Genomic DNA, 17,430 nt, shown 5'->3' with positions numbered 1-17,430 from the left:
TTTTAAAGGAGTCATACTGAGATCAGGGGTTTTTTCCCCCCCTGATGAGCCCTGAATTACATTAATTACAGAAAATACACACATCAATATAAATACAAAATGCAAGGAGAAAGAACATCGTCATAAAAAACAAACACATTCATCAATCAGCCTTCTGAATTGCCCCAAAGGCACCAAAACATCACATTTAAGAACATTTTGAAGATTGTTCAACAAATAAAGGTGAAAGAAAACTAAAAGCTGATTTACCTAACTCAGTAGAGACCAAAGTAATTTCCAGAGTTAACCATCCCTGAGACTGGGTGTGGTAACTCGTATGTTTAAAGTTTAGTAAAGATGTTCGGTACAGTGGGACGTTTTGTAAAAGGGCTTTATAAATGAAAACATGGCCATGTATCAACCTACGTCACATGAAAGAGGGCCAATATCCAGGAAACCTGATTTAACACCATCAGTTACATGCAGCCTGTCTAGGCCAATTGAGGAAGGCCTCTGAATTAGCAGTGAATGATCAACAGTATCGAAAGTCTGACAGGTCAATGCAGAGTGCAGCACAATGTTGCCTTTTAGCCATACAGTAAACCACATCCTTTATAACTAGGGATGTTTATATTTTACATTTATAGTTTACATTTATAATACATTTCAAAGATAAGAAAGATCTTAGCTGAGAATTAATCAAGGATTCTAATATTTTAGCTAGGGAAGAAAGTTTAGAAATAGGATGATCATTTTTTAGGTCACAAGGGTCACCACCTTTGTGAAGGGGGAGTACATGGGCCGCCTTCCAAACCTTGGGGATAGTACCAGACATAATCGTAATGTTAAAAATATGTGTTAATGATTTAGCAATCAGGGGGGCAGAGAGCTGCAGCAGAAATGGATCACATTTTTTACATCAATCTTAATTAAGCAAGCACATCACAGATAGTAGCACATCACAGATAGTAAATTGTTGAAATGAAAACAAAGATTCACTTAGAAGTTGACGGATTAACCGTTGAGTCTGCCAGCCTTTAGCTGAGGGAAGAGCAGTTGACTGACTGACCAGGGTCAATTAAACCACCGTTTCTTTCAAATAAAAGGACAGCAAGAGAAATAAGAGAAAGGACAAAACAAAATATAAAAAGAAGCGTGGATCTACGAGAAAAGGTCAGAGCTTGCTTTTAAACTCTGGTGATGAGGCCTCCCGGGTGGCGCAGTGGTCTAGGGCACTGCATCGCAGCGCTAGCTGTGCCACCAGAGACTCTGGGTTCGCGCCCAGGCTCTGTCGCAGCCTGGCCTAGCGTCGTCCGGGTTAGGGAGGGTTTGGCCGGTAGGGATATCCTTGTCTCATCGTGCACCAGCGACTCCTGTGGCGGGCCGGGCGCAGTGCGTGCTAACCAAGGTAGCTAGGTGCACGGTGTTTCCTCCAACACATTGGTGTGGCTGGCTTCCGGGTTGGAGGCGCGCTGTGTTAAGAAGCAGTGCGGCTTGGTTGGGTTGTGTTTCGGAGGACGCATGGCTTTCGACCTTCGTCTCTCCCGAGCCCGTACGGGAGTTGTAGCGATGGGACAAGATAGTAATTAGATACGACGAAATTGGGGAGAAAAGGGGGTAAAAAAATAATAATAATAATAAATCAATTTTAAAAAACTCTGGCGATGAACCAGGTTGGTTTGATGCTCACAAAATCTAGTTTTAAATGCCCAGCATAGGCCTACAACTGTTTTACCATAACATTATCATTGTAGCCCCAAAACAGATCTGTTTAATGTTTTTGCCATAGATTTTGTTAAAACTGCAATATGTAACTTTTGGGCGACCTGATCAAATTAATATAGAAATGCAGTTATAGATCTGTCCTTCTCATTGAAAGCAAGTCTAAGAACTGGTAGATCTATCTGTTCTTTGTGCACTATTTCCAGTGGCATGTACATCTCAGTGGGGCAAACCCAGCAAAGCCACTACACAACACATTAATTGGACTACAACATTGACAAACGGTGTGCACAAACTGTTAGGGCCTTGCGAAAGTATTCACCCCCCTTGGCATTTTTCCTATTTTGTTGCCTTACAACCTGGAATTAAAATTGATTTTTTGGGGGGGGTTTGTATCATTTGATTTACACAACATGCCTACCACTTTGAAGATGCAAAATATTTTTTTATTGTTTAACAAACAAGAAATAAGACAAAAAAACGGAAAACTTGAGCGTGCATAACTATTCACCCTCCCAAAGGCAATACTTTGTAGAGCCACCTTTTGCAGCAATTACAGCTGCAAGTCTCTTGGGGTATGTCCCTATAAGCTTGGCACAGCTAGCCACTGCGATTTTTGCCCATTCTTCAAGTTGGGTGGGTTCCGCTGGTGTACAGCAATCTTTAAGTCATACCACAGATTATCAATTCGAATGAGGTCTGGGCTTTGACTAGGCCATTTCAAGACATTTAAATGTTTCCCCTTAAACCACTCAAGTGTTGTTTTAGCAGTATGCTTAGGGTCATTGTCCTGCTGGAAGGTGAACCTCCGTCCCAGTCTCAAATCTCTGGAAGACTGAAACAGGTTTCCCTCAAGAATTTCCCTGTATTTAGCGCCATCTGTCATTCCTTCAATTCTGACCAGTTTGCCAGTCCCTGCCGATGAAAAACATCCCCACAGCATGATGCTGCCACCACCATGCTTCACTGTGGGGATGTTGTTCTCGGGGTGATGAGAGGTGTTGGGTTTGTGCCAGACAGAGTTTTCCTTGATGGCCAAAAAGCAACATTTTTGTCTTATGTAACCAGAGTACCTTTTTCCATATGTTTGGGGAGTCTACCACCTGACTTTTGGCGAACACCAAACGTGTTTTCTTTTTTTTTTCTTTAAGCGATGGCTTTTTTCCCCTGGCCCCTCCTGTAAAGCCCAGCTCTGTGGAGTGTACGGTTTAAAGTGGTCCTATGGACAGATACTCCAATCTCCGCTGTGGAGCGTTGCAGCTCCTTCAGGGTTATCTTTGGTCTCTTTGTTTCCTCTCTGATTAATGCCCTCCTTGCCTGGTCCGTGAGCTTTGGTGGGCAGCCCTCTCTGAGCAGGTTTGTTGTGGTGCCATATTCTTAACTTTTAATAATGGATTTAATGGTGCTCCATAGGATGTTCAAAGTTTCTGATATTTTTTTTATAACCCAACCCTGATCTGTACTTCTCCACAACTTTGTCCCTCACCTGTTTGGAGAGCTCCTTGGTCTTCATGGTGTTGCTTGCTTGGTGGTGCCCCTTGCTTAGTGCTGTTGCAGACACTGGGGCCTTTCAGAACAGGTGTATATATACTGAGATTATGTGACAGATCATGTGACACTTAGATTGCACACAGGTGGACTTTAATTCATTATGTGACTTCTGAAGGTAATTGGTTGCATCAGATCTTATTTAGGGGCTTCATAGCAAAGGGGGTGAATACATATGCACACACCACTTATCAGTTTTTTATTTTTTAGAATTCTTTGAAACAAGTAATTATTTTCATTTCACTTCACCAATTTGAACGATTTTGTGTATGTCCATAACATGAAATCCAAATAAAAAATTCAGGTTGTAATGCAACAAAATATGAAAAACGCCAAGGAGGGTGAATACTTTTGCAAGGCAATGTAAAGCTGTCTCAACAGAAGAGTCCCAACAGCAAAGTCCCAACACCTTACCACAGCTACACATGGCTATCAGAAGAGCCTTGTCTGGCAGCAAAACAGTTAATTCAGTCTAATTTAATGCATTTTAAAAACAGATAGCTGATATGTCTGACTTGCTTAAACAAATGTGGTTTCTACTGACAATTGAGATCTAAACTCAGCAAAAAAAGAAACGTCATCTTACTGTCAACTGCGTGGATTTTCAGCAAACTTAACATGTGTAAATATTTGTATGAGCATAACAAGATTCAACAACTGAGACATAAACTGAACAAGTTCCACAGACATGTGACTAACAGAAATGGAATAATGTGTCCCTGAACAAAGGGGGGGTCAAAATCAAAAGTAACAGTCAGTATCTGGTGTGGCCACCAGCTGCATTAAGTACTGCAGTGCATCTCCTCCTCATGGACTGCACCCGATTTGCCAGTTGTTGCTGTGAGATGTTACCCCACTCTTCCACCAAGGCACCTGCAAGTTCCCGGACATTTCTGGGGGGAATGGCCCTAGCCCTCACCCTCCGATCCAACAGTTCCCAGATGTGCTCAATGTGATTGAGATCCAAGCTCTTCGCTGGCCATGGCAGAACACTGACATTCCTGTCTTGCAGGAAATCCCGCACAGAACGAGCAGTATGGCTGGTGGCATTGTCATGCTGGAGGGTCATGTCAGGATGAGCCTGCAGGAAGGGTACCACATGAGGGGGGAGGATGTCGTCCCTGTAACGCACAGCATTGAGATTGCCTGCAATGACACCAAGCTCAGTCCGATGATGCTGTGACACACCGCCCCAGACTATGACGGACCCTCCACCTCCAAATCGATCCCACTCCAGAGTACAGGCCTCGGTGTAACGCTCATTCCTTCGATGATAAACGCGAATCTGACCATCACCCCTGGTGAGACAAAACCACGACACGTCAGTGAATAGCACTTTTTGCCAGTCCTGTCTGGTCCAGCGACGGTGGGTTTGTTCCAATAGGCGACGTTGTTGCCGGTGATGTCTGGTGAGGTCCTGCCTTACAACAGGCCTACAAGCCCTCAGTCCAGCCTCTCTCGGCCTATCGAGGACGGTCTGAGGACTGATGGAGGGATTGTGCATTCTTGGTGTAACTCGGGCAGTTGTTATTGCCATCATGTATCTGTCCCGCAGGTGTGATGTTCGGATGTCCCGATCCTGTGCAGGTGTTGTTACACGTGGTCTGCCACTGCGAGGATGATCAGCTGTCCGTCTTGTCACCCTTTCTTAGGCGTCTCACAGTACGGACATTGCAATTTATTGCCCTGGCCACATCTGCAGTCCTCATGCCTCCTTGTAGCATGCCTAAGGCACGTTCACGCAGATGAGCAGGGACCCTGGGCATCTTTCTTTTGGTGTTTTTCAGAGTCAGTAGAAAGGCCTCTTTCGTGTCCTAAGTATTCATTACCATGACCTTAATTGCCTACCATCTGTAAGCTGTTAGTGTCTTTACGACTGTTCCACAGGTGCATGTTCATTAATTGTTTATGGTTCATTGAACAAACATGGGAATCAGTGTTTAAACCCTTTACAATGAAGATCTGTGAAGTTATTTGGATTTTTACGAATTATCTTTGAAAGACAGGGACCTGAAAAAGTGACGTTTCTTTTTTTGCTGAGTTTACAGACTATGGCATAAGGGGACAACGAGCAGATAAGAGGCAATCCGTAACTTTGATTAAGACATTAATGAGCGAGCTGGGATGGACGTAGTCAATATAACTATTTGTTCAGCACTTTTGAAATGTACAGCAATAGAATTCAGAACATGGGCCGTTCTTGCAGTATTCTCCCTGTACACCAAGTCAGAACCTTAGGATAAATAAAGGGGGCATATAAACAGACAATGGAAGCTCTTACAATATTTGATGGTTACATTTCTCTAAAGGGGGAAAATTATTATTATTAAAGGGAACAAATTATTAAAGTGAGGCACATGGGCTACTAACAGCTTACCACACAACATACACTTAGTATTACTTTCTTAGCTACAGTATACATACAGTTGAAGTCGAAAGTATACATACACCTTAGCCAAATACATTTAAACTCAGTTTCACAATTCCTGACATTTAATCCAAATAAAAATTCCCTGTTTTAGGTCAGTTAGGATCACCACTTTTTTTTTAAGAATGGGAAATGTCAGAATAATAGTAGAGAGAATGATTTATTTCAGCTTTTATTTCTTTCATCACATTCCCAGTGGGTCAGAAGTTTACATACACTCAATTAGTATTTGGTAGCATTGCCTTTAAATTGTTTAACTTGGGTCAAACGTTTTGGGTAGCCTTCCACAAGCTTCCCACAATAAGTTGGGTGAATTTTGGCCCATTCCTCCTGACAGAGTTGGTGTAACTGAGTCAGGTTTGTAGGCCTCCCTTCTCGCACATGCTTTTTCAGTTCTGCCCACAAATGTTCTATAGGATTGAGGTCAGGGCTTTGTGCTGGCCACTCCAGTATCTTGACTTTGTTGTCCTTAAGCCATTTTGCCACAACTTTGGAAGTATGCTCGGGGTCATTGTCCATTTGGAAGACCCATTTGCATCCAAGCTTAACCATCATGACTGATGTCTTGAAATGTTGCTTCAATATATCCACATAATTTTCCTCCCTCATGATGCCATCTATTTTGTGAAGTGCACCAGTCCCTCCTGCAGCAAAGCACCTCCACAACATGGTGCTGCCACCCCCGTGCTTCACGGCTTGCAAGCCTCCCCCTTTTCCCTCCAAACATAATGATGGTCATTATGGCCAAACAGTTCTATTTTTGTTTTCTTCAGACCAGAGGACATTTCTCCAAAAAGTACGATCTTTGTCCCCATGTGCAGTTGCAAACCGTAGTTTGGCATTTTTATGGTGGTTTTGGAGCAGTGGCTTCTTCCTTGCTGAGCGGCCTTTCAGGTTATGTTGATATAGGACTCGTTTTACTGATACTTTATATATAGATACTTTGTACCAGTTTCCTCCAGCATTTTCACAAGGTCCTTTGCTGGCGTTCTGGGATTGATTTGCACTTTTCACACCAAAGCATGTTCAGCTCTAGGAGACAGAACACCACTCCTTCCTGAGCGGTATGACGGCTGCGTGGTCCCATGGTGTTTATACTTGTGTGCTATTGCTTGTACAGATGAACGTGGTACCTTCAGGCGTTTGGAAATTGTTCCCAAGGATGAACCAGACTTGTGGAGGTCTAACATTTTTTTCTGAGGTCTTTGTCTGATTTCTTTTGATTTTCCCATGATGTCAAGCAGAGGCACTGAGTTTGAAGGTAGGCCTAGAAATACATCCACAGGTACACCTCCAATTGACTCAAATTATGTCAATTAGACTATCAGAAGCTTCTAAAGCCATGACATCATTTTCTGGAATTTTCCAAGCTGTTTAAAGGCACAGTCAACTTAGTGTATGTAAACCTCTGACCCACTGGAAATGTGATACAGTGAATAATTAGGGAAATAATGTCTGTAAACAATTGTTGGAAAATTATTTGTGTCATGCACAAAGTAGATGTCCTAACCGATTTGCCAAAACTATAGTTTGTTAACAAGAAATTTGTGGAGTGCTCCAACCTAAGTGTATGTAAACTTCCTACTTCAACTGTATCTCCCTGGCATATTACATAATTTAGCCATACAAGACATTTTTGGACTCACTTTGTTGTGCTGTGCTCACTTGAACAGGAAGGTGACTCAGCGGTCCTTCGTGGGCAAATTTAGTCTTCAAACGTTGTCATCAAAATCTAGAATTCTCTGGATTTATGGTTCTTTCAAGACAACCGTGAACTGGAAAAAACAAGGTCGAATCATTTATTTAAAAATATATATTTCACCTTTATTTAACCAGGTAGGCCAGTTGAGAACAAATTCTCATTTACAACTGCGACCTGGCCAAGATAAAGCAAAGCAGTGCAACAACAACAACACAGAGTTACACATGGAATAAACAAACATACAGTCAACAACACAATAGAAAAGTCTATATACAGTGTGTGCAAATGAGGTAAGATAAGGGAGATAAGGCAATAAATAGGCCATAGTGGCAAAATAATTACAATTTAGCAATTAAACACTGGAGTGATAGATGTGCAGAAGATGAATGTGCAAGTAGACATACTGGAGTGCAAAGGAGCAAAAAAATAAATAACAGTATGGGGATGAGGTAGTTGGATGGGCTATTTACCGGTGCAGTGATCTGTGAGCTGCTCTGACAGCTGGTGCTTAAAGTTAGAGAGGAACATATGAGCCTCCAGCTTCAGTGATTTTTGCAATTCGTTCCAGTCATTGGCAGCAGAGAACTGGAAGGAAAGGCGGTCAAAGGAGGAATTGGCTTTGGGGGTGACCAGTGAAATATACCTGCTGGAGCGCGTGCTACGGGTGGGTGCTATGGTGACCAGTGAGCTGAGATAAGGCGGGGCTTTACCTAGCAAAGACTTATATATGACCTGGAGCCAGTGGGTTTGGCGACGAGTATGAAGCGAGGGCCAGCCAACGAGAGCGTACAGGTCGCAGTGGTGGGTAGTATATGGAGCTTTGGTGACAAAACGGATGGCACTGTGATAGACTGCATCCAATTTGTTGAGTAGAGTGTTGGAGGCTAGAGGTGAAGGTGAAATAAAAATAAAAAAATAAAATAAAAATGTTTGGCAGCATGAGTGAAAGATGCTTTGTTTGCGAAATATGAAGCCGATTCTAGATTTCATTTTGGATTGGAGATGTTTAATGTGAGTCTAGAAGGAGAGTTTACAGTCTAACCAGACACCTAGGTATTTGTAGTTGTCCACATATTCTAAGTCAGAACCGTCCAGAGTAGTGATGCTGGATGGGCGGGCAGGTGCGAGCAGCGATCGGTTGAAGAGCATGCATTTAGTTTTACTTGCATTTAAGAGCAGTTGGAGGCCACGGAAGGAGATTTGTATAGCATTGAAGCTCATCTGGAGGTTAGTTAACACAGTGTCCAAAGAAGGGCCAGAGGTATACAGAATGGTGTCGTCTGCATAGAGGTGGATCAGAGACTCACCAGCAGCAAGAGCGACATCATCGATGTGTACAGAGAAGAGAGTCGGCCCGAGAATTGAACCCTGTGGCACCCCCATAGAGACTGCCAGAGGTCTGGACAACAGGCCCTCCGATTTGACACACTGAACTCTGTCTGAGAAGTAGTTGGTGATCCAGGCGAGGCAGTCATTTGAGAAACCAAGGCTATTGAGTCTGCCAAAAAGAATGTGGTGATTGACAGAGTCGAAAGCCTTGACCAGGTCGATGAAATACAGCTGCACAGTAATGTCTCTTATCGATTGCAGTTATGATATCGTTTAGGACCTTGAGCGTGGCTGAGGTGCACCCAAGACCAGCTCGGAAACCAGATTGCATAGCGGAGAAGGTACGGTGGGATTCAAAATGGTCTGTGATCTGTTTGTTAACTTGGCTTTCGAAGATCTTAGAAAGGCAGGGTAGGATAGATATAGGTCTGTAACAGTTTGGATCTAGAGTGTCTCCCCCTTTGAAGAGGGGGATGACCGCGGCAGCTTTCCAACCTTTGGGGATCTCAGACGATACGAAAGAGAGGTTGAACAGGCTAGTAATAGGGGTTGCAACAATTGCGGTGGATAATTTTAGAAAGAGAGGGTCCAGATTGTCTAGCCTGGCTGATTTGTAGGGGTCCAGATTTTGCAGCTCTTTCAGAACATTGGCTATCTGGATTTGGGTGAAGGAGAAGCTGTGGAGGCTTGGGAAAGTTGCTGAGGGGGGTGCAGGGCTGTTGACCAGGGTAGGGGTAGCCAGGTGGAAAGCATAGCCAGCCGTAGAAAAATGCTTTTTGAAATTATCAATTATCGTGGATTTATCGTTGGTGAGTGTTTCCTAGCCTCAGTGCAGTGGGCAGCTGGGAGGAGGTGCTCTTACTCTCCATGGACTTTACAGTGTCCCAGAACGTTTTGGAGTTTGTGCTACAGGATGCACATTTCTGTTTGAAAAAGCTAGCCTTTGCTTTCCTAACTGCCTGTGTATATTGGTTCCTAACTTCCCTGAAAAGTTGCATATCACGGGGGCTATTCGATGCTAATGCAGTACGCCACAGGATGTTTTTGTGCTGGTCAAGGGTAGTCAGGTCTGGAGTGAACCAAGGGATATATCTGTTCCTGGTTCAACATTTTTTGAATGGGGCATGCTTATTTAAGATGGTGGGGAAAGCACTTTTAAAGAATAACCAGGCATCCTCTACTGACGGAATGAGGTCAATATCCTTCCAGGATACATTTACATTTACATTTAAGTCATTTAGCAGACGCTCTTATCCAGAGCGACTTACAAATTGGTGCATTCACCTTATGATATCCAGTGGAACAACCACTTTACAATAGTGCATCTAAATCTTTTAAGGGGGGGGGGGGGGGGGTTAGAAGGATTACTTTATCCTATCCTAGGTATTCGTTAAAGAGGTGGGGTTTCAGGTGTCTCCGGAAGATGGTGATTGACTCCGCTGACCTGGCGTCGTGAGGGAGTTTGTTCCACCATTGGGGTGCCAGAGCAGCGAACAGTTTTGACTGGGCTGAGCGGGAACTGTACTTCCTCAGAGGTAGGGAGGCGAGCAGGCCAGAGGTGGATGAACGCAGTGCCCTTGTTTGGGTGTAGGGCCTGATCAGAGCCTGAAGGTACGGAGGTGCCGTTCCCCTCACAGCTCCGTAGGCAAGCACCATGGTCTTGTAGCGGATGCGAGCTTCAACTGGAAGCCAGTGGAGAGAGCGGAGGAGCGGGGTGACGTGAGAGAACTTGGGAAGGTTGAACACCAGACGGGCTGCGGCGTTCTGGATGAGTTGTAGGGGTTTAATGGCACAGGCAGGGAGCCCAGCCAACAGCGAGTTGCAGTAATCCAGACGGGAGATGACAAGTGCCTGGATTAGGACCTGCGCCGCTTCCTGTGTGAGGCAGGGTCGTACTCTGCGAATGTTGTAGAGCATGAACCTACAGGAGCGGGTCACCGCCTTGATGTTAGTTGAGAACGACAGGGTGTTGTCCAGGATCACGCCAAGGTTCTTAGCACTCTGGGAGGAGGACACAATGGAGTTGTCAACCGTGATGGCGAGATCATGGAACGGGCAGTCCTTCCCCGGGAGGAAGAGCAGCTCCGTCTTGCCGAGGTTCAGCTTGAGGTGGTGATCCGTCATCCACACTGATATGTCTGCCAGACATGCAGAGATGCGATTCGCCACCTGGTTATCAGAAGGGGGAAAGGAGAAGATTAATTGTGTGTCGTCTGCATAGCAATGATAGGAGAGACCATGTGAGGATATGACAGAGCCAAGTGACTTGGTGTATAGCGAGAATAGGAGAGGGCCTAGAACAGAGCCCTGGGGGACACCAGTGGTGAGAGCACGTGGTGCGGAGACAGATTCTCGCCACGCCACCTGGTAGGAGCGACCTGTCAGGTAGGACGCAATCCAAGCGTGGGCCGCGCCGGAGATGCCCAACTCGGAGAGGGTGGAGAGGAGGATCTGATGGTTCACAGTATCAAAGGCAGCCGATAGGTCTAGAAGGATGAGAGCAGAGGAGAGAGAGTTAGCTTTAGCAGTGCGGAGCGCCTCCGTGACACAGAGAAGAGCAGTCTCAGTTGAATGACTAGTCTTGAAACCTGACTGATTTGGATCAAGAAGGTCATTCTGAGAGAGATAGCAGGAGAGCTGGCCAAGGACGGCACGTTCAAGAGTTTTGGAGAGAAAAGAAAGAAGGGATACTGGTCTGTAGTTGTTGACATCGGAGGGATCGAGTGTAGGTTTTTTCAGAAGGGGTGCAACTCTCGCTCTCTTGAAGACGGAAGGGACGTAGCCAGCGGTCAAGGATGAGTTGATGAGCGAGGTGAGGTAAGGGAGGAGGTCCCCGGAAATGGTCTGGAGAAGAGAGGAGGGGATAGGGTCAAGCGGGCAGGTTGTTGGGCGGCCGGCCGTCACAAGACGCGAGATTTCATCTGGAGAGAGAGGGGAGAAAGAGGTCAAAGCACAGGGTAGGGCAGTGTGAGCAGAACCAGCGGTGTCGTTTGACTTAGCAAACGAGGATCGGATGTCGTCGACCTTCTTTTCAAAATGGTTGACGAAGTCATCCGCAGAGAGGGAGGAGGGGGGGGGGGGGGAGGAGGATTCAGGAGGGAGGAGAAGGTGGCAAAGAGCTTCCTAGGGTTAGAGGCAGATGCTTGGAATTTAGAGTGGTAGAAAGTGGCTTTAGCAGCAGAGACAGAAGAGGAAAATGTAGAGAGGAGGGAGTGAAAGGATGCCAGGTCCGCAGGGAGGCGAGTTTTCCTCCATTTCCGCTCGGCTGCCCGGAGCCCTGTTCTGTGAGCTCGCAATGAGTCGTCGAGCCACGGAGCAGGAGGGGAGGACCGAGCCGGCCTGGAGGATAGGGGACATAGAGAGTCAAAGGATGCAGAAAGGGAGGAGAGGAGGGTTGAGGAGGCAGAATCAGGAGATAGGTTGGAGAAGGTTTGAGCAGAGGGAAGAGATGATAGGATGGAAGAGGAGAGAGTAGCGGGGGAGAGAGAGCGAAGGTTGGGACGGCGCGATACCATCCGAGTAGGGGCAGAGTGGGAAGTGTTGGATGAGAGCGAGAGGGAAAAGGATACAAGGTAGTGGTCGGAGACTTGGAGGGGAGTTGCAATGAGATTAGTGGAAGAACAGCATCTAGTAAAGATGAGGTCAAGCGTATTGCCTGCCTTGTGAGTAGGGGGGGAAGGTGAGAGGGTGAGGTCAAAAGAGGAGAGGAGTGGAAAGAAGGAGGCAGAGAGGAATGAGTCAAAGGTTGACGTGGGGAGGTTAAAGTCACCCAGAACTGTGAGAGGTGAGCCATCCTCAGGAAAGGAACTTATCAAGGCGTCAAGCTCATTGATGAACTCTCCAAGGGAACCTGGAGGGCGATAAATAATAAGGATGTTAAGCTTGAAAGGGCTGGTAACTGTGACAGCAGATACCCGGGCCAGTTCGATTAAAAAGGCCTGCTCGCTGAAGTGTTTTAGGGAGTGTTTGACAGTGATGAGGGGTGGTCGTTTGACCGCAGACCCATTACGGACGCAGGTTATGACATGACATTAGTGATCTTCAGGTCGGAGTTCTAGAAAGAGGCCTGAGTTCCCGACTTGGAATTCAAAGGTGGATGACCTTTCAAAACGTATTTTCCCAGTCGGAGCTCGGTTTTTTCTGAGTTCCCAGTTGTCTTCAACTCACTCAACTCACTGTCTTCAACTCCCAGTTCCGAGTTTGCAGTTGTTTTGAAAGCTGCAGAAATCATGCTGGATTGACAGCATGGCCAATGTTGAACGTTTATCCTTTTAGGCTTGGAAAAGAGACCCTTAAACCCAGACTTGGACCACACATCCACTCCACTGAAGATCAGGCTAGTCAAATCAAATGTTATTTGTCACATGCGCCAAATACAACAGGTGTAGATCTTACAGAGAAATGCTTACTTACAAGCCCTTAACCAACAATGCAGTTAAGAAAAATAAGTGAAGTAAAAAATAGACAAGTAAAAAATAAAAGTAACAAATATTAAATGGCAGCAGTAAAATAACAATAGCGAGGCTATATACAGGGGGTACCGATACAGAGTCAATGTGCGGGGGCACCGGTTAGTCGAGGTAATTGAGGTAATATGTACACTACCATTCAAAAGTTGTGTCACTTAGAAATGTCCTTGTTTTTTAAAGAAAATAAAACATTTTGTCCATTAAAATAACATAAAATTTATCAGAAATACAGTGTAGACTTTGTTAATGTTGTAAATGACTATTGTAGCTGGAAACGGCAAATTTTTTATGGAATATCTACATAGGCATACAGAGGCCCTTTATCAGCAACCATCACTACTGTGTTCCAAAGACAAGTTGTGTTAGCTAATCCAAGTTTATCATTTAAAAAAATACTAATTTATCATTAGAAAACCATTTTGCAATTGTTAGCACAGCTGAAAACTGTTGTGCTGATTAAAGAAGCAATACAACTGGCCTTCTTTAGACTAGTTGAGTATCTGGAGTATCAGCATTTGTGGGTTTGATTACAGGCTCAAAATGGCCAGAAACAAAGAGCTTTCTTCTGAAACTCGTCAGTCTTTTCTTGTTCTGAGAAATGAAGGCTATTCCATGAGAGAAATTGCCAAGAAACTGAAGATCTCGTACAACGCTGTGTACTTCTCCCTTCACAGAACAGCGCAAACTGTCTCTAACCAGAACAGAAGAGGAGTGGGAGGCCCCAGTACACAACTGAGCAAGAGGACAAGTACATTAAAGTGTCTAGTTTGAGGAACAGACGCCTCACAATTGCTGAATTGGCAGCTTTATTAAATAGTACCCGCAAAACACCTGTCTCAACGTCAACAGTGAAGAAGCGAGTCTGGGATAACTGGCCTTCTAGGCAGAGTTCCTCTGTCCAGTGTCTGTGTTCTTTTGCCCATCTTAATCTTTTATTTTTATTGGCCAGTCTGACATATGGCTTTTTCTTTGCAACTCTGCCTATGGCCTTGTGACTGTTGACTGGTTTAAAGGTTTTACTCACATCGGCTACAGAGAGCGTGCTCACACAGTCGTCCGGAAAAGCTGATGCGCTCATGCCTGTTTCAGTGTTACTTGCCTCGAAGCGAGCATGGAAGTAATTTAGCTCGTCTAGTAGGCTTGTGTCACTGGGCAGCTCACGGCTGTGCTTCCCTTTGTAGTCTGTAATAGTTTGCAAGCCCTGCCACATCCGACGGGCGATGGAGCAGGGGTAGTACATTTCAAACTTAGTCCTGTATTGATGCTTTGCCTGTGATGGTTCGACGGAGGGCATAGCGGGATTTCTTATAAGCTTCCGGGTTAGAGTCCCGCTCCTTGAAAGCGGCAGCTCTACCCTTTAGCTCATTGCGGATGTTTCCTGTAATCCATGACTTCTGCTTGGGGTATGTACATACAGTCACTGTGGAGATGTCATCAGCCAGTGACTGATGTGGTGTACTCCTCAATGCCATCGGAAGAATCCCAGAACATATTCCAGTCTGTGCTAGCAAAACAGTCCTGTAGCTTAGCAGCTGCTTCATCTGATCATTTTTTTATTAATAGAGTCACTGTTGCTTCCTTCTTTTAGTTTTTGCTTGCAAGCAGGATTCAGGAGGATATAATTGTCAGATTTGCCAAATGGAGGGCGAGGGAGAGCTTTGTACACGTCTGTGTGTGTGGAGTAAAGGTGGTCTAGAGTTTTTTCCCTCTAGGTTAAACATTTACCATGCTGGTAGAAATGAGGTAAAACAAATTTAAGTTTCACTGTATTAAAGTCCCCGGCCACTAGGAGCGCCGCCTCTGGATGAGCGTTTTCCTGTTTGCTTATAGCCGTATACAGCTCATTGAGTGCGGTCTCAGTGCCAGCATCGGTTTGTGGTGGTAAATAGACAGCTACGAAGAATATAGATGAAAACTCTCTTGGTAAATAGTTTAGTCTACAGCTTATCATGATGATCCTCTACCTCAGGCAAGCAAAACCTGGAGACTTCCTTAGATTTCGTGCACCAGCTGACGTTTACAAATATACATAGACCCACACCACTTGTCTTACCAGAGCTGGCTGTTCTATTCTGCCAAAACAGCATAAAACCCGCCAGCTATTTGTTATATCGTCGTTCAGCCACGATTCAGTGAAACATAAGATATTACAGTTAATGTCCCATTGGTAGGATATTTACGTGCTCGTAGTTCATCTATTTTATTATCCAATGATTGTACGTTGGCTAATAGGACCCAGATGGTAAAGGCAGATTACCCACTCGCCATCGGATCCTTACAAGGCATCCAGACCTACGTCCTTGGATATCTCCGTCTCTTTCTCCTGCGCATGACGGGGATGAGGGCCTTATCGGGTGTCAGAAGTAACTCCTTCGCGTCCGACTCGTTAAAACTTGTTATGGCTTGTGGGCAGTATTTCGACATCTGGATGAGAAGCTTGCCCAAAGTAAACTGCCTGCTACTCAGGCCCAGAAGCTAGGATATGCATAGATTTGGATAGAAAACACTCTAAAGTTTCCAAAACTGTTAAAATAATGTCTGTGAGTATAACAGAACTGATATGGCAGGCGAAAACCTGAGAAAAATCCATCCAGGAAGTGGGATTTTCTATTGAATGCCATTACAGTATCCATTGACTTAGGACTCAAATTGCACTTCCTATGGCTTCCACTAGATGTCAACAGTCTTTAGAAATAGTTTGAGGCTTGTATTCTGAAAAACGAGGGAGTAAGACCACTTTGAGTGAGTGGACCCTGGGAAGTCGCCAGACCCGTTTCCTGCGCACGACCGAGAGCGCACCTTTCTTGTTTTTCTATTGTCCGGTTGAAATGTTATCAATTATTTAGGCTAAAAACAACCTGAGGATTGATTATAAACATCGTTTGACATGTTTCTACGAACTTTACGGATACTATTTGGATTTTTCGTCTGCCTGCTGTGACTGCCTTTGAGCCATTGGATTACTGAACAAAACGCGCCAACAAAACTGAGGTTTTTGGATATAAAGAGGGACTTTATCGAACAAAACAAACATGTATTGTGTAACTGGGAGTCTTGTGAGTGCAACCATACAAAGATCAAAAGGTAAGGCATTTTTTATATCGCTATTTCTGACTTTTGTGTCGCACCTGCCTGGTTGAAATACGATTTATGCTTTTGTATGCGGGGCGCTGTCCTCAGATAATCGCATGGTTTGCTTTCGCCGTAAAGCCTTTTTGAAATCTGACACGGCGGCTGGATTAACAAGAAGTTAAGCTTTATTTTTATGTATAACACATATATTTTCAAGAATGTTAAATATTTGAATTGAGTATTTTTGAATTTGGCACTCTGCAATTTCCTTGGATGTTGGCCAGGTGGGACTCTAGCGTCCCAGGTACCCATAAGAAGTTAAAGAAAAAATCTTCTTCCAGTACGGGGCTAGTAATCGCTGCCCTGATATCTAGAAGCTATTTTTGGTCATAAGAGACGGTGGCAGAAACATTATGTACAAAATAAGTTATAAATAACGTGAAAAAACACAACACAATTGGTTAGGGGACTGTAAAACGGCAGCCATCTCCTCCGGCGTCAGTGATTGCTTTGCAGTGCTTGCAGTTAGCCCCTGAATCCTTCCAAACTACTCAATATTGAATTTGTGATTTCCAACTTGTAAATGTTTATGTCCAATGGCCGATGAGCACCGATCCGTTTTATCTATAATTTCTCTTCATATGACAAGGATTTGCTAGTAGATTGTTGACTTGATTCATAATGATGACTGCTAGCTAAGATTTTGAAAGTATGATGTTGACATGATCAGTCCAATCAAAGCTACTGTAGATATAATGTAATTTGACGTCATTTTATCTGTGGGCAATGACCTTGAGCCTTCTTGGATGGGCACTTCTAATGTAACTCTATGGCAGTACCCAGGGGGCTTGAATTTTTCAGCTCTCCCCGTAGATTTTGCGGTGACGTTGTGTCCCCATGAGTGAGGAGTCCCATAGGGCAGCGCACAATTGGCCCAGCATCGTCCGGGTTAGGGGAGGGGCCTTTACTTGGCTCATCGTGCTCTAGCGACTCCATGTGGTGGGCCGGGCGCCTGCAGGTTGACTTCAGTCGTCAGTTGAATGGTGTTTCCTCTGACACATTGGTGCAGCTGATTCTGGGTTAAGCGGGTGGGTGTTAAGGAGTGCAGTTTGGTGGGTCATGTTTCGGAGGACGCATGACTCAACCTTCGCCTCTCTCAAGCCCGTTGGGGGGTTATACGA

This window comes from Salvelinus namaycush, chromosome 23 (genome assembly GCF_016432855.1).
Source record: "Salvelinus namaycush isolate Seneca chromosome 23, SaNama_1.0, whole genome shotgun sequence".
NCBI lineage: Eukaryota > Metazoa > Chordata > Actinopteri > Salmoniformes > Salmonidae > Salvelinus > Salvelinus namaycush.
The sequence above is the reverse complement of the archived record's forward strand: the minus strand, read 5'-3'. Positions refer to the sequence as shown.